General features: G+C 40.9%; 1 non-coding gene across 1 annotated transcript; it reads right to left on the reverse strand.

The window, feature by feature from the left end:
* Positions 1–11,627: 11,627 nt before the first annotated feature.
* On the reverse strand, positions 11,628–11,729 carry LOC116571216. Its single transcript, XR_004277783.1, has one exon. It is a non-coding gene; the product is annotated as a U6 spliceosomal RNA (small nuclear RNA).
* Between the last annotated feature and the right edge of the window lie 750 nt (positions 11,730–12,479).

The following is a 12,479-nucleotide window of genomic DNA, read 5'->3' on the forward strand; positions in this document are numbered from 1 at the left end:
TTTAAAGATTTTATTTATTTATTTGCGAGAGAGAGTGAGAATGAGAAAGAGAGAGAGAGCATGGGAAGGGGGGCTGGTCAGAGGGAGAAGCAGACTCCCTGCAAAGCAGGGAGCCCAATTCAGCACTCGATCCCAGGACTCCAGTATCATGACCTGAGCTGAAGGCAGTCGCTTAGGCCAAGTGCCCCTTGTTGTTTTTTTTTTTAATTTGTTTTTGTATATCTGTCCAATTACCTGCTTAAGATAAACTCTAAAAAGTGGAACGGCTTGGACAGAGGATGAGCCCTAAAATAGACAACTCATAGCTCATAGAAACCCCCCATCTTCCCTACAATAGTGGAGCCATTGGTTTTGCTTTGCTAGTGTTGATTCCCCCTTTCCCTTAGAAAACAGGCTGTATGGGAGCAGGGGAGATGCAGATCTCCACCTTTCAAGTGGTAGAAAAGGCTAACAACACACCTAGGCCCATCACACAAACCTGGCAGATCAAAAAAGTGTCAGAGATTGTTTCTGGGATGGACCATGACCCTGATAGGTCCAGGGAGAGGCAGGGTCAGGGCCTGGGCTGGATCTATAGGGTCTGCCAGCAGTAAGGCTGATAAAGCTTGTGGATCAAGTCAGTCACCTCAGTGAGAGTATTGCCCAAGAACGAAACCAATACAAAGGAAGGCAAAGCTGAGAGATGGTGGAGAGAGGCTTTATTTTGGTCCCTGGACTCTGATGGATCTGGAGCCAGCTTTATTCCCTGGATCCTTTGACTTTTTGAGCTGATAGGTATATATATATATATATATGACCATCTCATTCCCCCTCCAGTCTTAAATCACTGCAGTCTCTCTTTCTCTTTCTCTCTCTCTCCCATAACTAAAAAAAGTCTTGAATAAGCAAAAGAGTCCTTCTCTGGGGCTGGCCTCCAGGATACAGGCACTGGCCCCAGCGCCCTGTCAGGGGACACTTAGGGATCCTGGTCAGCTGCCTGGTCTCCATGGCTAATCCCATGCCCAACAACCATCAGGAGCTTGGCTGGCCAAAGAGTAAGTACTTGGAGATAAGTAGGTCAGCATTTCACCTGGGTAGGGACATTCCTCCTACACCTGCACAGAGATGCCTGCAGAGGCCTTGTTTACTTCCTTGTTGTTCTGCAGAAGAATAATCTCATTTTAAAGGGTAGGGTCAATGTTCATAGCAGCAATGCCCACAGTGGCCAAACTATGGAAAGAACCAAGATGCCTTTCAATGGATGAATGGATAAAGAAGAGATGGTCCATATATACAATGGAATATTATGCCTACATCAGAAAGGATAGATACCCAACTTTTGTATCAACATGGATGGGACTGGAAGACAGAGAGTCAGAGAGAGTCAGTTATCATATGGTTTCACTTATTTGTGGAGCATAAGGAATAATATAGAAGGCATTGGGAGATGGAGAAGAGAGGTGGGTTGGGAGAAATCAGAGGGGAGACAAACCATGAGAAACTGTGGACTCTGAGAAACAAACTGAGGGTTTGGGGGCTATGGGGTAAGACTGGTGGTGGGTATTATGGAGGGCTCATTTGCATGGAGCACTGGGTGTGGTCCATAAACAATGAATTTGGGAACACTGAAAAAATAAAATAAAATTCAAAAAAAAAAGGTGGGGGCAAAGGGCTTATTGTTAGCTAAGTATGAGAAACTCTGGGCTGAAGAACTATGAACAACTTTGCTTTTAAGTGTTTACTTCTGAACTTCTCAGACTAATTAACATGCTAATATTCATCAAGACTCTACAGTGGTTCCATGTGGTCTGGGCTTGCAAATGCCAGACAGCTCAAAATCTGCCAGGTGAAAGTCCTGAGCTACACCCTCCAAACTGAAGACTTTAAGCCAGTCACTTAACCTTTCTGAGCCTTAGTTCCTTCATCTCTAAATCACCAACTTCTGAGGGCTGCAACATATTTGAACAACACCTGAAGCATCAAAAGTCTACAATAAATGTTAGCTATTAACATTTTAGGATTAAATTCCACAATGAACTTCTTCTATTATTGCTTTATCAATTTATCTTCTTGACCAAATGCACAGCCCCCTCCATTCTATTTGTACTTGTGTTTATACCCCAAATACAACCCCAGCAGAGCAGAGAGCAAATAATGCTCTACTGCTTGCTGCTATGGCAGGAGGCCTGTTGACAGGAGGTGACAATGGAAGGTATAGTTTAAGCCATTAAATCAAAGGAGTCAGCTGGGAGTCAAGGTCACCTTGACTTTTGACCTCCACACTGGTTTTAGTGCCTGTTGAGGTTCTTCATGTGTAAACTGTGGTCACAGTGCATCTGCAGCGTGGGTCTGCTCTTCCAGTTGAGGTTTGTTCAGGACTTTGATTCAGGATATTTTTCTCTATTCTCTTTTTGTTTTTGGAATTTACACTCTTAAAATGTTGCCATTCGAGATGAAGTTTTTTATTAGAATGTGCACACTGAGTAATTGGGGTAAATGAAGATATGGAGCATTCTAGATCCCACACATCCTGCTTTGTTGGGTTGAGAGAGGAAGAGGCAGGTAGGCAAGAGGATGGGCTGTTTACAACTGCATTGCATTTCAGAAGGGTACTTCTTGAGGTGGTAAGCTTAATGATCAGACACTGCTGCCTCTGAACTTCTGCCAAGAAGTCAGTATTTTAAACATTGTTTTGTTTTTGGCTAGTCCCAAAATATGTTACAGTTCCTCCCAAGGAGAAAATTCTCATGTCTTCAGATACCTCCTTGAAGCCCAGTGCAATAAATATGGACCGGCTCCTTAAAAACCTTGTTCATCCCCAGGTGCAGCTTTCAGTATCCTTGGTCTCTTTACTTGATTGCAATTGGTAGCCAGTCTTTTCAGGTTTTTGTTTTGTTTTTTGTTTTGTTTTTTCACCAGTACCTTCTATGTGGCAATCAGACCAATGGTAGTCAAAGGCTTTTTAAATATGCTTAATAGATGTATATACATACTTATATATTGGTAAAATCTGAATGAGGAGTATAAAGAAATATAAAGGGTTTTTTAAATAAAATAATAAATTTACTTAAGTAAAAGCATATTTATATTTTATTTAAATTCAATTAATTAACAAGGAGAGTATTTTTTATAAATGGTAAATGATGTGAGAAACAAAGGCAGAAGAAAAATATTAAATTTCCTTACTACCTACAACCTACTGACTAGTCCTTGAAACAGGCAGTGTGACATTCCTCTAGGGGACACAACTGCCTTGATATTGACACTTTGCTAAGGGCAAAAGGAAATCCTAGCCAAAGCCCCACACCCATCCAGGATCGTATAAGCCTACTTTAACACATAAGAATTCTTTTGGAAACTTCCTTTATCTCCTTACGCCCCAAGATACATGTTGGCCATCATCTCCAAGCATATGGCCCACCAATAAACATCTGAAGGGTCTCATGACTAAGATTTTTTTTATTATTATATTATGTTAGTCACCATACAGTACTTCATTAGTTTTTTATGTAGTGTTCCATGACTAAGATTTTATTTTTAAGGTAACAAGAATTACCCTCTACAAGGTCCTGTAAAGCTTGTTTCCAAAATTCCTGAGAGACTTACATTATCCTTAACCACCTCCCAAATTGATATATATAATGGGCCACTCCTCGTGACCCCAATGCAACTCTTTCTGCCACGGGTCCTGTCCCATGCTTTAATAAAGCCACCTTTTTGCACCAAATATGTCTCAAGAATTCTTTCTTGACCATCAGTTTGGAACCTTAATGTCTTTTCTACATCGGTAAACAAATAACAAAACAGATGGTGCGTAGAGGTGTCAAAACTTGTGTCAAAACTTGTGTCCCAGGTATTGGAACAACACGGGACTCCTGCCCCAGAGTAAGGCATGAAAAGGGTTTACTCCCTTGCTCTTGGCTGACCCATGTCTGTGAAAGTGTCCTAGTCACTCTAGAACATAAAACAGGTGTTGGGCAGTTGTACATGTATTTCAGTATATTAAAAATTCAAATAGTAGCATATACCCAGTTCAAGTGTTCTGAGGAATACAGTGCAAAGAAGGGTTCCCTCAGAGACCCTACCCAGAGGCCCAATGGTGCAGGAAGGCCCAGTGCTAGAGACTGAATTTTCAAGGATCAACATTTTAAACATAGATTCTTTCCCTCCTTCTCTCCAGTTTATCTGTAACTCTTTACTTACTTTTCTCACTTCTTTCTCTGATTAAGTAAGAGGGAAAGGAAGAGCAAGCTGAACATTTTAGACCAAGCAATTAACCTTTTTCTGCAGTATTCACTTATTTGCAGACACCCTGTATTGCCAAGAGGGTTCACCAAGCAAAGCCCCACAATGCTTCCTCCTAAATGTCTGTCCCAGTCAGTCATTCTTCTACCATCTCTGTTTCCAGGTCAACAAAAAAGTGTCCCTCTTCTCCCCAAATATAAGACTGTTAAAACACAAAATTCAACCAAGTGAATTTGAAGACCTAATTGGTTTTATTAAGTGATTCATGAATTGTGCAGCATTCCATCTAGCAAGCACAAAGATACTGGAAGAGTTGTACAAATAGAAGGTTTTATATAGGAAGGAGGATAGTGCAAGGAAGTTATTAACAAAAGAAAAAAAAAAGATTGTTTCAGGCCCAGGTGACTCTTGGGGTAGAATGGTCCAGAAGGATTTGTATCATTCACATTACCTCACAAGTGCTGAGGAGGAAATATCAGATTGAGTATTAAAAGGTCACATTCCTGGAATAGGTTGAAACTATAATTAAATCTTGGTTTGTTGATTGCTGTTGCTGTTGCTTGTTGCTGTTTACTCCATTTGGAGCTTGTTGCCTCTTTTTTAATACACATACTGTCTGACTCTGAGAATTTGATCATAAACACGGTTGTGAATAGCACCAGGTCTTAAGAGAAACTAGTCTTGCTGCAAAACAATCAATGGCAACACCTCATGATCAAGTCAAAGCTAAACCTCTCTCCTTGCCTCACACTAGGACATTGTCCAGGCACAGCAGGGCATTATCCTTCTTTATCCAAAAGCAGAAGGGAAGAATCTTAAACTTTCTTATAGAACTTTTGAGGAAAAATGAATCAGAGTGCAAGGACTCATCCTCTGGGTGAGTGCCACTGATTAACAATGCGGCTGGCAGATGGAGTTGGAAATGATTGCTGCCTGCAAAGAAGTCACAGTTATTTTCATATTAATATTAATATTTCTATTCAGCTTTCTTTGGTTGGCATTTGTCAGATATTTCTTTTCTATCCCTCTATTTTCCACTGTCCTGTCCTATGTACCACATTGAACATACAATGAAACACCATGAGTCTGACATCTCTCTTGTTTTTTCTATCAGCCAACTCAGCCACATGCACTCAGATAAGTTCCTCCAAATACAGCACAGAGCAGGGACCCTATGTTGCTGAGTAGACAAGTGGGAGGCCCAGAAGATGTCACTTGAATTCTCATGATTGATCTTTCCCGTCATGCTTATGATTGGGAGAACATGCAGTCACACTTAGGATTGAGTACTAAAACTTTGTTAAAAAAGTAAAAAGGATTAACTAGAGCTAACTTTTTACTAAGTGTGACCTGATAATAACTCTCTTCTGAGACTTTTTCTAGGATTATATTCACAGTATTTAAGCCAACAGTCAATGTGTATCTATCCAATGTGTATCTATTCCAATGTGTGGAATAGTGGTTCAGAGTGGTTAACAAAGGAAGAGAAATCCATAAACCTCAATCCATAAACAACCTCAAGTGTTGTTTGCTAGGACTGTGACCAAGACACAAATATAAAGTCTTTATTAGTAGAGCCTGGGGATTAAGTACATGGGCTTTGGAGTCAGGCAGATCTGAAAGCTAATCTCAGTTCTGCCACTTTTTAGACATGTTAGCTAACTTCTGTAAGAACAGGTTTTCTCACCCTCAGAATAGGAACAATAATTCTACCTCATAGAAATTTTGGAAGGATCACTTGAGAAAATGTACATGGTCTACTTCAAAACTGGAGTCTTAATTTGTCTCAGTACATTACTTGGGAGAATGAGGAATCAGGTCTTGCACTGAAGTGGTTATTTTGTCCTGCATAACAGAGAAGTCTTACTCTGGAATATCCTGAAAATCATGAGATGAGCAGAGAATTTCAGAGAAAATGAGAAAGAACTGAACAGGTACTTTTTGGGGGACAATACCCAGGTGGCCAATGAACATAGAAGAGAGTGGGTGTTAAACCTCACTGTATTGGGAAATTCAAAGCAAAACCATGGTGGGCTGCCATACACACTCACCAGCACAGCTACCAAGAGGATGACTGACAATACCAGGTGTTGGTGAGAGTAGAGTGTGTGGGAACGTGAATTAATGCACCCACTTTGGAAAAATAGTTCAGCATTGTTTACTGATGTGAAGGATGAGCGTGGTCCATAGTCCAGCAACTCCATGTGCATCAGGAGATACGTGCAAGAGTGTTCATAGCATTGTTGCAATGACTGTAATCTGGAATTGGCTCAGATGCTATTCAACAGTAGAATGGATAAGTGGATTTGTATTCATGCAATGGAATGTTATATATCAACGAAGATAAAATAATTTCATCTGCATGTAACAATATGGATAAATCTCAAATGTGATATTTAGCAAGAGAAGCTGAACACAAAAGAACACATACTGTGAGATTCCATGGGTGTGAAATTCAAAAACTGCAGGAAAAAAACAAACTTGGAGATGCATATTTGGTAATCTATGATCAAAAGGAACAGGGAAGTGATTACCTTAAATGTCAGGGTGGAGGCTACCTTTGGTGGGGAATGAGGAATTTGTGAGACGGGGGAACTGGGTGGTTTCTGGAGTGCTAACAGTGTTGTGTTTCTTTTTCAATATAGGCAACACTCATATGTGCGTTTGCTTTGTGATAATTCTCTCAAATGCATTTTTTTGTTTTGTAAACTCTTTCTGTATGTGTGTCATATTTCACCACAACAAGGCTTAGAAAAAGAAAATGTGTGTAAATGTTTAGCACAGCTTAAGTTCTCATTAAATAAAGTAGTTGTTGGTTTTCTTTTTTTTTTTTTAAGATTTTATTTATTTATTTGACAGGCAGAAATCACAAGTAGGCAGAGAGGCAGGCAGAGAGAGAGGAAGGGAAGCAGGCTCCCTGCTGAGCAGAGAGCCCGATGTGGGGCTCGATCCCAGGACCCTGGGATCATGACCTGAGCCGAAGGCAGAGGCTTTAACACACTGAGCCACCCAGGTGCCTCAGTTGTTGGTTTTCTTAATATTAGTTTGGAGATGCTCCATTGTAACTGCAAAACTAGATGAAATACTTCAAACTGACAACTCTTTTTCTAGTAGTAAAAGCTAAGACAAAGACAAAAAGTGCCTAGCCCACGAGTGCATCAGGAGATGTCGCTGGATAGGGACTTTTTCATTGCATGTTAACCAAGCCAGCAGGCTGCTGGCAACTGCAGGACACAGTGCCTTGTAAGGTCATGTCCAGCAGAACTCAGAATTATCTAGGCTGTGTAAGCAAGATTTTCTGAAAGTAGAGACAGCTATGGACATTATATGAATCTTTCCTGGTGATTCTAACCTGCAGCCAGAGTTGAGAGGTCTGTATCAGTGCTGAGGTGGAGGATGGCAGCTGTTGTCAGAGAAACATCTATGCTCCCAAGGAGAATAGATACCTTAGAAATGGAGCAGAAGAGTCTTCAGCAGACCCCACACTCTCAAGGAATTCACGTAGCAGGCTGAGAAGAGTAGTGGTCGTGGTGCCTCCTCTGAGTAGCAAGTTGGGAGAGGTTTGTTTCTTAAGGCAGCAGAGCTTCTGTGTTCACAGTAGTATCTTATGTCCCATTCAGTGCTCAATATTGGAATTACTTTTTCAGAGAAGGGCATTGGCACCCCTTTGGTCCAACATCATCCTGAATAATAGCCCATATCCTGACTGCACAGACACCAGTTGTTGAAAATATGGTTTTCAGACCTCCTAAGAAATTTTGACTTTTTAATTACTTAAAAAGTTATAAGCTATTTCAGTGCTATAACAATAACCAAAGATGTCAACTTAAATATTTATGAGTCTCTCCCAAGACACATGTGCCTCTAGAGACAAAAGATATGAAATGAAGATAAGAGAAACTGAGCTTACCTGAAGGATGTAGCTCAGAAAAAATCCAGAGGACACCAGGACAAAATAGTCGATAGTCATGTCTCTCTGCCCCTGCCATGAGTACACCCTTTGTGTATAGCATTTCAATTCAAGTCTGATAGAAACACTTGGGAGTTACCATCAGACTCCACAAGCTAAAGGTCACAGTTCCAAACAGGATTGTCCCCACTTAAGATGCCAGCCACAAATTCAGGAATCTCCATGGCATATGTACTTCTGACTTCTGACTGAATGACTACAAGTTCAGGAGGCTCCCATGCTCCCATGCTCACCTCCCCACCTTTATTTCATTAATTCACTAGATCGATTCACAGGACTCAAGAAATCACTGTATTTAAAAATACAGTTTTATTATATAAGATTCAAATCAGGGTGAAACATGAAAAGATACATAGGGCAAGGTCTGGAAGAGTCATAACACAGAGCTTCCATGACCTCCAAGGAACCAGAGAGAAAGGCCTGGCAATTCTTTATTATACAATAAGCTTCATACTTTGGGACACAATGTTGTAGAAGAGGTAAAACAGGATAGTCATATTATGAAGACTGAGATTTTGTCTAAAGCAAAAGTCCCATATGTAATGGGACTTTTTTTTTAAAGATTTATGTACTTACTTTTGATAGAGATAGAGCACATGAGAGCATGGAGGAGAGGGACAGAGGAACAGGGAGAGAGAGTCTCAAGCAGACTTTCCACTGAGAGCAGAGCCCAACTTGGGGCTTGATGTCTAGCTCCTGAGATCATGACCTGCACTGAAATCAGGAGTCAGTCACCTAATCAACAGAATCACCCAGGTACCCTGGAATGGGACTTCAAATAAACCAAATGATCAAATTCAAAATGTTATTTTTATTTTATTTGTTTGTTTTTAAGAGCTTAGTTATTTGACAAACAGAGATCACAAGTAGGCAGAGAGGCAGGCAGAGAGTGAGAAGGAAGCAGGCTCCCCGTTGAGCAGAGAGCCAAATGCGGGGCTTCATCCCAGGACCCTGAGAACACAACCTGAGCCAAAGGCAGAGGCTTTAACCCACTGAGCAACCCAGGTGCCCCCAAAATGTTCTTTTTAAACCAAACTGCTAACTGGCAAGTCTAAAATGTCCTGCCACCCTACAGATTGTAGGCTCATGAGGAAGATCAATTTAAAAGGTTATGGAACTGACTAGCACCAATAAAACTTTCCAGTTTATATAAATCACACTAATAAGGTAGCAATTTACAGTAAGGAATGTTTTGAATAGGTGATTGAGAATCATTGTGCCAGATTTTTGGCACCCTTTCAACCTGCAGCAAAGCCAACGAGACATATTAAATAAGAGAATTGTGCTTGGTGACTGGAATGGGAACAGAGGCAACCTCCCCGCTCCCGTACTCTGACCTTTAACCCTTATCTCTACATTCCAGATGTAGCACATCACCCTTCTGTTTTCATGGTAGAATGCTTTCCTTAGACATGCTTATATTTATGTTTATATGTAACCCTTATTTAAATGATATTGTATTTTCTCAAGGACATATCAAAGTCATATTAATTGACATTTGTCAACCAAAATTTAACAAGTTTCCTTCAGTGCATATTTACTATCAAACCTGAGGGTTAATCTCATAGTCTTATCCACTTTAAAATTAGTTATGACCAGTCACTTCCAGAGAATCAATTTCTGACCTTACCCCAGAATTTGGTGTGTACACTTTTGTACACTATGACAGAACTTAGTCTGTGAGTATAATTCAAAGTTACTGTTCAAGTCAGCCAGGGTTTACTTTTTCAGGCATGTGTGACTAATCATAGGCATTTATTATGTGCTTAGTTGCCTAGATGGTATGTCCTAAGCTAGAGCCTTTAAAAACATTGTTTTCTTGATATTTGGTTGTTAAGTTAAAGCCTTTACATATCTTTCATCAGTGGGACATGAATAAAGAATGAAGTTACTTCAGAATGAGTCTGGCACAGTCCCAGGACTAAGGAGAAGTTAGAGGCAGGAAGGAGAGTTCAAGAACGTTATTTCTGCCTGGATCTCCAATGTGTATGTTTTTTATTTTCCAAAATTAAATGAAAAAGCAGCTGTTCTAAGGACTCAACCCTGTGGCAGAACATCACTGTAAGCTTTAGTTATTCAACACCCAGAATCTGCTTTATATGCTGATGTTTCAGAAGCACTCATGATGGTTCATCCTTGAATCTAAAAGACCAGAGTTGGACACACAGATGGCATCCCATTGGTGTATACTCAACACCCACACCACATGCAGTTTTGTCAAGATTCTGTCACAAAGCCAATGTGTCTTCTTTGAGAGCAGCCATTAGAAGAAATTGTTTTTGTCAGCTGCCCAATGGAGCAGGCCAACCTCTGCATGGGCAGTCCATTTGTTTTCTCTTGGGAGTGGTCCCGGATGTTTCACGTGTCCACTGTGAGGCATGTGACAGACATGCCTTAGAGAACACACTGTGCTGTGAGCCAGGTAGTAGCCAGAAATTAGTGTGGGCCTCAGTGAACTCTGTGAACCAGAAATTAGTGTGGGCCTCAGTGAACTCTGAGTCAATATCTATGCATAGAAGCCCCTGCACTGGGTGCTGCAAACCTCCCAAGATCCACAAATTCAGCGTGTCCCAAACAAGAACCATGATACACTTCCACAAACTCCTTCTCTATGTGCTTCCTGTCCTAGTCACTGATACCACCATACATCAAGAAACATGGAGATCTCTCTGGGGTCTCTTCCCTTACCCCTGAGGATCCCATCAAGTTCTGCCAAATCTTCTCAAATATATCCATTTATCTCTATCCCTAATGTCATAGTTCAAGTGGGACCCAATCTCCCACCTGAAGAAATCTGACACTTTCCTAACTGGTCAGCCTCATCTGCTGCTCCTCCACCTGCTCTCCACCCTAGTCCAGGGTGATTTTTTAAAACACAAATACATCACTGCCCTGATGAAAGACTTCCACAGTCTCCCACTAGTTTCAGGACATCAATATCCAAGCTTAATGTGGTCTGCACCTGTAATTGCAGCTTCTTCTTGGGCCACACAACCCCAAAGTCTTGACAAAAAAGTCCTGCTAGCTATGGTCTCATCCACCCTCCTTCCCACTAAACATTTCTTTTTTTTTTTTTTAATTTATTTATTTATTTGACAGACAGAGATCACAAGATCATAAGCAGGCAGAGAGGCAGGCAGAGAGAGAGGAAGGGAAGCAGGCTCCCTGCTGAGCAGAGAGCCAGATGCAGGGCTTGATCCCAGGACCCTGAGATCATGACCTGAGCCGAAGGCAGAGGCTTAACCCACTGAGCCACCCAGGAGCCCCCCCAACTAGACATTTCTACCTGCTATTCCTTCTGTCTGCAATGGGAACTTCTCAATACCACCACCATTTGTTTTATTATGGTAAAATAGAAACAACTAATAAATACCATTTTAACCATTTTAAGTATACAGTTGTTTGGCATTAAATACACTCATGTTGTCATGCAAAAAATGCAAAACATGTCACTAGTTTGCATGTCACTCTTGTACAGGGACTATGCTAATCTTCTCTGTATTGTTCCATTTTTAGTCTGTGCCACTGAAGTGAGTACTCATCCTCTTTTCACTATAAAGTCTGACTCATCCTGCAGATCTTAACTTCAAGTCAATTATTCAGGGAAGCCTTCCAAAACCAGGCCCATCTCCTGTCAGACAACCCCTTGACTGCACAGTACCCAGCATGAGCGACATGAGCTCCGTGAGGGCAACACCCCAGGCCAAAGGCGGTAGGCACACAGTAGCTCAGTGCATCCTAGTTAAATGAATAAGTGAATGAATGAATGAGTGAATGAATGAAGAAATGCAATGCTACCCATAGTAGAAGACCACCTTGGCACTTTTGTAGAAAGCCATGTCTTGACATACCTTACATTGTTTTGATCTCCATTCCAGTGTAAGATCTTGGTTCCTCTTTGGAAAACTAAAACCAATAGTGGGAGAGGGTTTTTTTTACCTTTTCTCAAACAGAAAAATTGCTATTCAGACTTCACCTTTCATAAAAGAAGAAAACATGTAGTAATTTTTAAATCCTGTGTTTTAATTTAATTCTATTTATCAGGGTTTCAAAACTACTGAATCTAGACTCAGAGCTCTGCAGCAGTTTGTAATTTCTAAAAACTAATGCAAAGTAGAGCTTATTTTGCATAAGCCATAAAGCAAAGTAGAGCTTATTTTGCATAAGCCAGAAAGTAAGCCTGATCCTGCCCCACAACATTTGCATAGAAGTCTCTATCATCCATCAGGGCTACTAGTGGGGTCTAGAGGTGGCTTTCCTCAGAACATGGGGCTATCTGCACCCA

This window comes from Mustela erminea, chromosome 12, assembly GCF_009829155.1.
Source record: "Mustela erminea isolate mMusErm1 chromosome 12, mMusErm1.Pri, whole genome shotgun sequence".
Classification (NCBI taxonomy): Eukaryota; Metazoa; Chordata; class Mammalia; order Carnivora; family Mustelidae; genus Mustela; species Mustela erminea.